The sequence below is a fragment of the Gossypium hirsutum genome, chromosome D09 (assembly GCF_007990345.1).
Source record: "Gossypium hirsutum isolate 1008001.06 chromosome D09, Gossypium_hirsutum_v2.1, whole genome shotgun sequence".
NCBI classification, from domain to species: domain Eukaryota; kingdom Viridiplantae; phylum Streptophyta; class Magnoliopsida; order Malvales; family Malvaceae; genus Gossypium; species Gossypium hirsutum.
In genome coordinates this window covers 9416412-9428872 of record NC_053445.1, presented here as the reverse complement: position 1 = coordinate 9428872, position 12461 = coordinate 9416412, and positions in this window count along the sequence as shown.

Here is a 12461-nt window from a genome sequence, read left to right as displayed (position 1 = left end):
AAAGTGTTTTTTTTAAAGAAAGTAGTATGTATTCAAATCTAAAGTTGAAAACTTTTCGAATTTAAAATAGGTTATATGTTTTTACTAATAGGTTATATGTTTTTTTTATAGAAAGTAGTATGTATTCAAATTATTGGTGTACCAATGCACAAACTTTTTACTAATATATAATTTATTAGTGAAAGCGTACATAAAAAAAATTGATACAAATTTAATATATAATTTATTAGTGAAAGAGTACATATAAAGAGTACATACAAATTTGATAATTATGTTCAACCTTTAATTGATATTATTCAAATAATATAATTATGTTCAACCTTTAATTATGTTAAATCTTAAAGAGCATTATGCCTACAAATAATGGGCTTAAATCACAATTATTTGTACATGTAAATACAATACTACATTTCAATCTTTTCCAATCATAATTGCAAATACAATACTACTTTCTAATAATTATTAGTACATGTAAATGAGATAAAAGTTATATATATTTTTACAAAATGAAATTTAAATTTAAAATGTTATAAAAGTTTATTATCAAGAATTATTTTAAATTATATTTAATATTAATTATTTTAAATTCATATAAGAAAATTTATTATCAAGAATTTTATGAAATTATATATTATTATAATTTATTATCAAGAATTTTATGAAATTATATATTATTATTAAATTATATGTAATAATAATTATTATTTTAAATTATACAAATTCATATAAGAAAATTTATTAGTTATAATTATTTTAAATTTTAAATCATATATTTTAATTAAAATATATTTAATAATAATTATGTTAATTTATATTTTATAGTATCATATATTATGATTTGAGTAAATTCATATAAGAATATTAATTATTAAGAATTTTATTAAATTATATATTTTAATTAAAATATATTTAATAATAATTATGTTAAATTATCTTTTATATTATCATATATTATGATTTGAGTAAATTCATATAAGAATATTAATTATTAAGAATTTTATTAAATTATATATTTTAATTATAATATATTTAATAATAATTATGTTTAAATATGATTAAATTATTTATTGTTGATATTAATAATCTTATTAAAATTTAAATAACAATAACAATAATCATTTACCCAAACAAATTTATGCTAAGGGTATTCTAGTCATTTTAGTTTTTTCCATTATGCTATTACACCTCTATTCCATTCAACCAAACACAAGATTACTATTACGCCTCTATTCCATTACATTCAACCAAACAATTGATTTGCTATTACGCCTCTATTCCATTACACATCTATTCCATTACGCCTCTATTCCATTACGTCTCTATTCCAATACAGCGAACTAAACGTGCTGTAAGGTTTTTGGTTTTTAATTGTGTCATTTAGACAACCTTATTTTAGATTATTTTGGAAATTATAGTGTGATTAGAAATTTCAATTCTGACCTTTGTTTGTTATGAAAATTTTAAATTTAAATATCGATATGTTTATATATATTTAAAATATATTTTTATCTTCAAATTTTATTGAAAGATGAAATTAATAGAAATATTTTGAAACAAATAAATTCAGATTTTGCTAACCGTTTTTGCGTAGATTAGTTTATTTAAAATATCAATATGATTATATGTATTTGTGATTCATACGTTTATTAATTGACCCAAAAGTAAGTTTATATTTGGCAAAATTTCAATGACATCTGTGGTGACAAATGTGTGACAATTATAAGGTACTCTATGTGAGCAATATGTTAGTCCAAAGATTGATTTATTGTTTGACATAATTTATTGTCAATGTTTGATTGCTACAACAAGAGTATCGCTTATTGTTAATATTATTATCCAAAGACTTGATATTAATGGTGTGTTTGGTATCTTGAGTGTAATTTGCCATTATTTTGAATTTATTGTTTACTTATGGATATTGATGTAAGCTTGTTATTTATTTATTTATTTGTGTTCTATATTCAGCTAGTTCATCTTCTACTGCCACAATATCTGCTAATATCAATTCTATATTCATACTTAATGGGACCAATTTCAAAAAATGCAGAAGACACTTACTTATAGTGTTTGGTTGTATGGACATAGACCTTGTCGAAACCATTTTTTTGAAAAACAAAAATTCTAGTTGTCGACTTTGAAAACAAAAACTGGAGTCGCCACTGATCTTTTATTGAGGTGTGATCGGCTCACCTTAAAAACGATTTTGGTCTATGAAATTTGAGAAAGCAGGTTCGGGAGTCAATTACGCACGAGGAAGGGTTAGCACCCTCGCAACGCCCAAAATCGGTACCGAATTAATTATTTAATGTCTTAGTGTCAAGGGTTTAAAAAGATTTAAAAAAAAACTCAAATGATGAAATCTTAAAAGGGTAATCAATTCTTTAAGTCAGACAAAGAAATCGAGACCCAATACATTAGAGTACAATTTCTCAAAATCCCCAAACTTTGAATATCGCTTTTGTTTTGTAAGAAAATCTCCATCTCGAGAAAGAAATATGTCATGCCCAATACATTAGGACACAACATGTTGAATTCCCGAAAATGATTTTTATACTTATGCGTTTTGAATAAAGAATATTCTCGATTATTTAGGTTTAACAAGGAAAATTGGAACCCAATACGTTAGGGCTCAATTTTCTTGAAAATCTCGAATATCGAATATTGCATTATCTTAAAAGCCTTTAAACAAAAAAAATGATTTTAATGCTTTGATGAAACTAAAATATATATATTTTTTAAAAGTATGATAAAAAGTTAATGTACAACATGAAACAAATACTTTAATTTAAATTATACATGTATATGTATTTACAAAATATGTTTGTAAAAATTATGAACAATAAAATAATATATAAAAAAACATATATAGAAGTATACGTATATGTATATATTTACAAAAGTAAAAACGTTTTTGAAATTAAAATATAAAAATATATATGTTTTGTAAAAAAATGTATATATTTATAAAAAGAAAATTTTATGTCAAAATTTGAAGTATAAAGAAAATATATATATTATAAAATAATATAAGTATATAAGAAAACAAGTGAGAATTAAATGAATACATTAATAACGTGGATATAATAAGAGTAATAATAATAAAATAATACTAAAAATAATAAGATGAATGGATTAATCTTAAAAAAACCAAAAAGGGTCATATTGTAATTGAAATAGAATTAGCAGGTACAAATGGGATTAAAAGTAAAATGGGGGATGAAAATGCAACAAGCGAATGACATGGGGGACCAGATTAATAATAATCCACCTTCCCAAAACGCTACGCATTGACACAGGCTAAAATGAATAAATTCAAGTTTAACCAGGTAAATTTTGAAAAACCGATTTGGAATCATGGGATAACACTGAGGGCAATCGCGCAAATTACCCTTTTAAGGTGAAAACCCGCGGACCCAACCTGCGGGTCGGGTCGACGCGCGGACTCTCCCCCCACTGAACGACACCGTTTATTCCTTCTTTTAAAAAAAATTAAGAAACATTTTGTTTCTCTTTTCTTGAAGCAGCAAAAAGAACTGCTTCTTTAGGGTTTTACCAACCCCTGAGTGCCACCGTTTAGTCCCAACCCTCCTCCTATCTCCGATTGCTATGAAGTGACGAGGGTTCGACGGTGCAGATAAGGTAAGCTTTTGCCCTTCGTTTCTTTTCTTAAATAATCAGTAGATATTAACCAAAGAAAAAAACAGACAAAAAGATTCAAAGAAACCGAAAAGAAGTTAAAACAAAGATCATTAACAGTGGTGTTTCACCTTTCTATTTTTTGATTCTATCATTCCTTCCGTATCTCACCCCATTTACTGATTCAATATCGGCCTTTTATAGCCGTAAAAAAAAGAAAAAAATCTATCTCCTCCTCAATATTCGTTGCGTTTTTTGCTATTATTCTGTTATTGTTGCGTTGTATGCCTCTTTTTTGCAGGTTCGGTGGCTGTTGAGGAGTGCGCACGTACGGCGATGAGGCTGGTCCCGAGATGTCCGGAGGCTGGGGACTGTGCTGGAGGCGACGACTAAGGCTTACTACCTAGGGTTTCTTTGTGTTGGGCTAGGGTTTAGATTGGGTCTTTGGGTTTGTAATCGGCTTTGGTGGTAAAATGGGTTAGGGTAAATGAACTAATTAGGCCCGGTATTATTAGGCCGTACAGGCGCTTTGTAATTTGGACTGTGTTTTATTATTTTTGGGTTTTAATCAGGCCCGGGCAAAATGGGCTATTACAGCTGCCCCTCTTTGCTCATTATCGTGTAATGAGAATAGAGCAAAGAATTAAAAATGACCAATTTTGCCCGGTCGTGCAAGACCTTGGTGCTCTTCTCCTTCTTCAAATAGCCTCATTCCTTCCTACTGCATCTTCAGAGGTATAGGAACTAGTGCTTTAATCTACTCCACTGCAATGCCAGAGAGATAGGATTTGTACGTAGAACAAAATTTGCTATCTTTAATCTGCTCCACTGCCACTTTAGGGTGATAAGACTTATAGCTTCAACTTGTTATGCTGCAACTTAAAGATAAATCTGATGCGATCTGCTCTACTGCAACTTCATAGAGATGAGATATGTGGTTTTAGTCCACTCCATTGCAAATTCAAGGAGATAGGACTGGTTACTTTTGTTTGCTCCACCGCATCTTCAAGGAAATAAGACTTGTATCTTCGATCTTCTTCACTGCCGATACAGAAATACTAGATCTGTTATCTTCGATCTACATCGCTGCCAATACAGAAATACTAGATCTGTTATCTTCGATCTACATCGCTGCCAATACAGGAAGACAAGATCTGCTATCTTCGATCTACTCCGCTACCAACATAGGAAGGCAAGATCTGCTATCTTCGATCTACTTCGTTGCCAATACAGGAAGACAAGATCTATTATCTTCGATCTACTCCGCTACCAACATAGGAAGACAAGATCTTCTATCTTTGATCTACTTCGTTGCCAATACAGGAAGACAAGATCTATTATCTTCGATCTACTCCGCTACCAACATAGAAAGACAAGATCTGCTATCTTCGATCTACTTTGCTGCCAATACAGGAAGACAAGATCTGTTATCTTCGATCTACTCTGCTACCAACATAGGAAGACAAGATCTGCTATCTTTGATCTGCTTCGCTGCCAATACAGGAAGACAATATCTATTATTTTCGATCTACTTCGCTACCAATATAGGAAGACAAGATCTGTTATCTTCGATCTACTTTGCTACCAACATAGGAAGAAAAAATCTGCTATATTTGATCTACTTCGCTGCCAATATAGGAAGTCAATATCTATTATCTTCGATCTACTTCGCTACCAATATAGGAAGACAAGATCTGTTATCTTCGATCTACTCCGCTACCAACATAGGAAGACAAGATCTGTTATTTTTGATCTACTTCATTGCCAATACAGGAAGACAAGATTTGTTATCTTCGATCTGCTCCACTACCAACATAGAAAGATAAGATTTGCTATCTTCGATCTACTTCGTTGCCAATATAGGAAGACAAGATCTGTTATCTTCGATCTACTCCGCTACCAATATAGGAAGACAAGATCTGTTATCTTTGATCTACTTCGCTGCCAATACAGGAAGACAAGATCTGTTATCTTCGATCTACTCTGCTACCAACATAAGAAGACAAGATTTGCTATCTTTGATCTGCTTCGCTGCCAATACAGGAAGACAATATCTGTTATTTTAAATCTACTCCGCTACCGATATAGGAAGACAGGATCTGCTATCTTCAACCTACTCCACTACTGCTCAGGGAGATAAGGTTGGGTTCCACCGATATGTTCTCTAGGGAACATGACCTGTATAATTCATTTTATGAGCTTAATTATGCCTAATGATTAGGATGTCATGATCATAATGAATCAAATACTCCCAACTAGACGTGTATGAATGATGTTTGTATGAATACAGAATGTCATTTTTCGAGAATGATCTTTCTTTATCGCTTAGGTTTTGTTGCTCAAAGTTTATTAAGGCTTTATCACTAACATGCTACAACGCCTTCTTGCTCGGCTAGTTTTTTTGAAGAAACACTTAGTCAGATTGCCCCCACTGTAAACCTCCAAGTTCAATCCACTAGATGCAAAACTTGTACCATTTTTCTCCCGCTATAACCCAAGAGTAGAAAATTTTAACCTTTTTCTTAATCCTCTGCTATCACAATTTAAGGATACAGAATATGAAGCTCTTTGGTTCTTTTACATCATTCTTAGGGAGTCATACCAAATGCCTATGCACAAATGAAAGATTTTCTTTTCCAAGAAAACCCCTTTCTATTGCTTGGTGATTATTGCTTGCTTGTTCATTTAAGCTCTGTCACTATCCTGTCATCTTGTCATTTTGTTCAATCAATGTTTTTGACAACAAAATCCAAAGAGAAAGTCTTCCTTCTCAGATTTCCAACCTTTAAACTTGGTGCATTCTAAACAATAGTCCTGTTTCAGGTTACTGTATTATTTAGAAACTTCTAGAGTAATATGCAAAACTTCCCTTGTGAAAGCTTTATTAGTCCATTAATCGTTATTCTAAAGCAACATGCTTGAAAAAAGAACAAAACGATGGATAAAATAGAATTGATTTGAGAGCATATCTTGCAATGAATAAATTATCAAGAATATTGAGAATAAAAGAGGAATTGACTTGTATTTTAAAAAAGAATAAAGTATTCCAAGAATAAGTAAATATAAGTAGTATAAAGACTAGGTGCCCCAGATATCGCAGCTTGAGCTTCTCTGTACAAACTTTCTGAAGATCATTCTTAGTTTGACATGTGTTTAGGAGATCTACATTACTCTGTCGATGCCCCAAGATGTCGCGTACCCTTTCCTGCTGACTCAAGCATAGCAGGATCACCGCATGCCCCATTCTGATCAACATTTGAGTAACTTTGATCACCCCATGCCCTATTCTAACCAAAATTTGAGCCGCCCTTTTCGGGTTTTCAACTCAAATCCCTTTTGGTCTAAAGCGTCCTTTACGGGTTTTCACCTTAGCCTCTCCATTTTTACTTTTTTTTTTATTTTTATTTTTAGAGTCAAAGCGCTCTTTGTGGGTTTTCACCTTAGTCTTTTTTTTAGGACTCAAAACGCCCTCTGCAGGTTTTCACCTTGGTCTCTGCTCCTTCTTCAGGTGCAGTATTTTTTGACTGAATCTGAGTTTACAAGATTTAGTAGGTTTTTTGCCATTCATCTCACTTAAAAGCAATGCTCCTCCGAAAAATGCCTTCTTTACGACCTAAGGACCCTCCCAATTTGGCATCCATTTTCCTCTAAAATCCTTTTGTATTGGAAGAATCTTTTCCAACACTATGTCCCCCTTATGGAATTCTCTTAGACAAACCTTTTTGTTGTAGGCCCGCATTATTCGCTTTTGATATATCTGACCATGCTGAATAACTTTTAACCTTTTCACTTCTATTAAGTTCAACTGATCACATCGTGATTGGATCCATTCTGCTTCATTTAACTCTAGCTCAACTAATACCAGTAGAGAAGGGATTTCTACTTCAATGGGTAAAGCTATGATAAGTCAAAGGGAAAGAATTTTCACTGCATCGTTCATGATGTTAATCTTGAACATACTGCAAATTTTTAGTATCATGCTGTTGTTCAAATTACAATATCAGTGTTTAACCCGGACATATCCAATATGACCATGCGAAGTCATCCTTGAACTCTTGAAGTAACTTAACAAGGTCTTGCTTTGTTTATTCGGTTATGCACACTCCCTTAAGGTCACAATCTCTATTGTCTCCTCCGAAGGTAAAATTTCTTTCCTGCTCTACCATCCTCAACAAGTCCAGAGATAGATAAAATCTACGTCATTTTCAAAGTCATGAGATCCCCCTTAAACACATGCCGCGCTCAAAAGGAAATTTTGAGTTTGTCGCAACGTCACTTATGTCATTGATATCTGGGAACCTATAGTAAGTACCAAAGAATATACAAAAGAATGTATAAATTTATGAATAATTATTTGTAGAATATGATTAAGAATGAATAAAAGAATGATGTGGAAGAAAATCCAAAAGAATGAAAAAATAATTATCTGGAAAGAATGAAAGAATATTGGCTCAAAAAATAAATGCAAAGATGTATTTTATTAGAATAACGACGTTCAGACATGAGCCTATTTCATCAAGGAATTCTTATTGCCCCTAGGCTAAAAGCAACAAGTGTGTTCTGAACATTACTCTAAGTAAGCTCTAGATGCTACAGAGATTTCTTCCACAATCCGATTATTTAGAACACTCCCAAGTTTATAAGGGTAGATATCTAACAAGGTCCCTTTTCAAATGTGTATTCATATATGGCATTGATGTGAACACTTCCAAACACTTCTTTATACATCGCATTCATCCCATTATCAATATGATTGGGTAGCGAATTTTTTGCACTAGATGAGTCATCGAACTTGACAATGCACATATTGATGAATCTTTGAACTAGCTTTCTGAAGGCAGTGCAATTTTCTATCGAATGCCTCGTGATTCCTGCATGATATTCGCATTGGGTGTTTGCGTCGTATCCTTTAGGAAATGGGGGTTGCATTGGTTTCAAGTAGAAAGGGGATACCATATGTGCATCAAATAAGCCTTGATATAGCTCTCTATACGACATTGGTATAGGCTTGAACTGAAGCCTTCCTATATTTTTCCTCATGTAAGGTTCTTGCTTTAAAGGTCCCTGATGTCTGGTGGTTTTTGTCTTTGGCTGCCCCACAGTAATTGGTTTTGAGTAGCCCCTGTTGTACCTACTTGCATTATCCACCTTATTCCCCTTCTTCCTTAGGGCTTTTACAGTTTCTAGGTGCTCTATTCTCGCTTATTTTGTTTTTGCTGGATCATGAAGGGCAACAGGATTGGTTAGACTGTCTCTTAGATTAGAGCTTGGGTCTGCCGAGTAATTCGTCGGTGCCAATGTACTAGTCTGATATTTTTGGGGCCTGATAGTAAAGAGTGCCCCTTGTGGATGTGCACCTGGCTGAACCTGGACACTTATTGGAGTACAACTTAGGGAATATGCAATATCCTTATTATCAACCCCACAGTGGACCACCGAGTTTTTCCCTTTTTCTAACTCTCCAGCAAGCAACTGGGTTAACTGGCTCGTCATAGTTCTCTGTAATTCTATCATCATATCTCTCATTTCCTGTTGAAATTTGGTCAGTTGTTCCTACATCTGTATTTGCATTTGCTCTAATTGCTCCAACCTTTGTTCCATTTCTCTAGTCTATGCTTGGATACCGTAAGGGTGTTGGTTTTCCAAATTAACTGAAATAATTTTACTTAATTAGACTTTTTCAATGGATTTTAATGCATATGATGTCATGTAATGCAAATGCATGAAATGAATGCCTAAAGAGACATTGATTCAGATTCAATTACAGTTAGAAAACTTTACTAGGAGACAAATTTCTTTACATAAGGTGGATATATATACGGCTTTGCCCTCATACTCCAGGCAAAGATATATTCTCTTTATTCATCCGGATGCTAAGATAAATCTTGCAAATTCTTCAAAATGGGTGTCTCCTCTATCTCTTTTTGCTTGATCCTGGTTGAGATCCATTACCTGCCTATCCTTGTAATGCCCATCAGCTTCTTTAAGGAAGTTGGAATATCAAAAACTCTTGAATAATTGGCTTGAATCTTCGAGCCACGAAATAAAGTCATGTATTCCTCTATCACCCTTTTTGTGTTTTTCGGAATATATTCAGGCAACCGTATTATTTTCCACTTTATCAAGAAATTCACTTTTCGTAACAAACTCTCTAATTTAGTAATCAAACTTGAATCAACAGCTCTTTTCCAAGATGCAAATGTAATGCAATCATAATAAGAACAAGACGAAACAAGTTAGTACAAAGCCAAAATAAATAGAATGCCTATTCGGGTGACCACTAAAAGTTCAGTGTGGTTCTACCTAGGGTAAGTTCTTATGGTTCACTGTATGTGGTTTTGGTTTTAGAGAAAAGGTACCTGAACAAGTAGATTCCTCGATCTTCACCCATTATAGGATCATATAGACCAAGTTCAGTTCAGGGGAATACATTTCACTATGGCTGCACGGAGATGAAAATCTCACGAAGACATAGGTATGGATGTATCCTGAAAGCGGTCCACTACCCTGCACAGAGGTGAAAACCTCACGAAGGACTAGCTTCTCGCTCCCACTTAAAGGGGTAAAATTGACCAACCAATGCAATGCAAAATGCAGGTACACCTTGACAAATTTGGACGATACTACGATTAAAACCATGAAAATAACAGAGAAAATGCAAAAAAGAGAAAATACGAATTTAGAACAAATTTTGATTTTTTTCAACAAAAAGACAAAAAATTAATCAATTTTTGGCTTGACTCTCAAAACGTCCCAAGTGGAGTCTCCAAGCTGTCGAAACCATATTTTTGAAAAACAAAAATTCTAGTTGTCGACTTTAAAAACAAAAACTGGTTAGCACCCTTGTAACGCCCAAAATCGGTACCGAATTAATTATTTAATGTCTTAGTGTCAAGGGTTTAAAAAGATTTAAAAAAAAACTCAAATGATGAAATCTTAAAAGGATAATCAATTCTTTAAGTCAGACAAAGAAATCGAGACCCAATACATTAGAGTACAATTTCTCAAAATCCCCAAACTTTGAATATCGCTTTTGTTTTGTAAGAAAATCTTCATCTCGAGAAAGCAATATGTCATGCCCAATACATTAGGACACAACATGTTGAATTACCGAAAATGATTTTTATACTTATGCGTTTTGAATAAAGAATATTCTCGATTATTTAGGTTTAACAAGGAAAATTGGAACCCAATACGTTAGGGCTCAATTTTCTCGAAAATCTCGAATATCGAATATTGCATTATCTTAAATGCCTTTAAACAAAAAAATGATTTTAATGCTTTGATGAAACCAAAATATATATATTTTAAAAGTATGATAAAAAGTTAATGTACACAACATGAAACAAAATACTTTAATTTAAATTATACATGTATATGTATTTACAAAATATGTTTGTAAAAATTATGAACAATAAAATAATATATAAAGAACATATATAGAAGTATACTTATATGTATATATTTACAAAAGTAAAATCGTTTTTGAAATTAAAATATAAAAATATATATGTTTGTAAAAAAATGTATATATTTATAAAAAGAAAATTTTATGAAATTAGAAGTATAAAGAAAATATATATTATAAAATAATATAAGTATATAAGAAAACAAGTTAGAATTAAATGAATACATAATAACGTGGGTATAATAAGAGTAATAATAATAAAATAATACTAAAAATAATACGATGAATGGATTAATATTAAAAAAACCAAAAAGGATTATATTGTAATTGAAATAGAATTAGCAGGTACGAATGGGATTAAAAGTAAAATGGGGGACGAAAATGCAACAAGCGAATGACATGGGGGACCAGATTAATAATAATCCACCTTCCCAAAATGCTATGCATTGACACAGGCTAAAATGAATAAATTCAAATTTAACCGGGTAAATTTTGAAAAATTGATTTGGAACCATGGGATAACACTGGGGGCAGTCGCGTAAATTACCCTTTTAGGGTGAAAACGCGCGGACCCAACCTGCGGGTTAGGTCGACGCGCGGACTCTCCCCCCACCGAATGGCGCCGTTTATTCCTTCTTTTAAAAAAATTTAAGAAACATTTTGTTTCTCTTTTCTTGAAGCAGCAAAAAGAACTGCTTCTTTAGGGTTTTTCCAACCCCTGAATGCCGCCGTTCAGCCTCAACCCTCCTTCTATCTCTGATTGCGATGAAGCGACAAGGGTTTGACAGTGCAAATAAGGTAAGCTTTTGCCATTCGTTTCTTTTCTTAAACAATCAATAGATATTAACCAAAGAAAAAATGACAAAAAGATTCAAAAAAACCGAAAAGAAGTTAAAACAAAGATCATTAACAGTGGTGTTTCACCTTTCTATTTTTTGATTCCATCCTTCCTTCCGTATCTCACCCCATTTACTGATTCAATATCGGCCTTTTATAGTCGTAAAAAAAGAAAAAAATCTATCTCTTCCTTAATATTCGTTGCGTTTTTTGCTATTATTCTGTTATTGCTACGCTGTATGCCTCTTTTTCGCAGGTTCGGTGGCTGTTGAGGAGTGCGCACGTACGGGGAGGATGCTGGTCCGGAGAAGTGTGGAGGCTGGGGACTGTGCTGCAGGCAGCGACTAAGGCTTGCTACCTAGGGTTTCTTTGTGTTGGGCTAGGGTTTAGATTGGGTCTTTGGTTTTGTAATCGACTTTGGTGGTAAAATGGGTTAGGGTAAATGGGCTAATTAGGCCTGGTATTATTGGGCCGTACAGGCCTTTGTAATTTGGACTATATTTTATTATTTTTGGGTTTTAATCAGGCCCAAGAAAAATGGGCTATTACATACCTTACACTAGGGGAAGAACAATTTGCA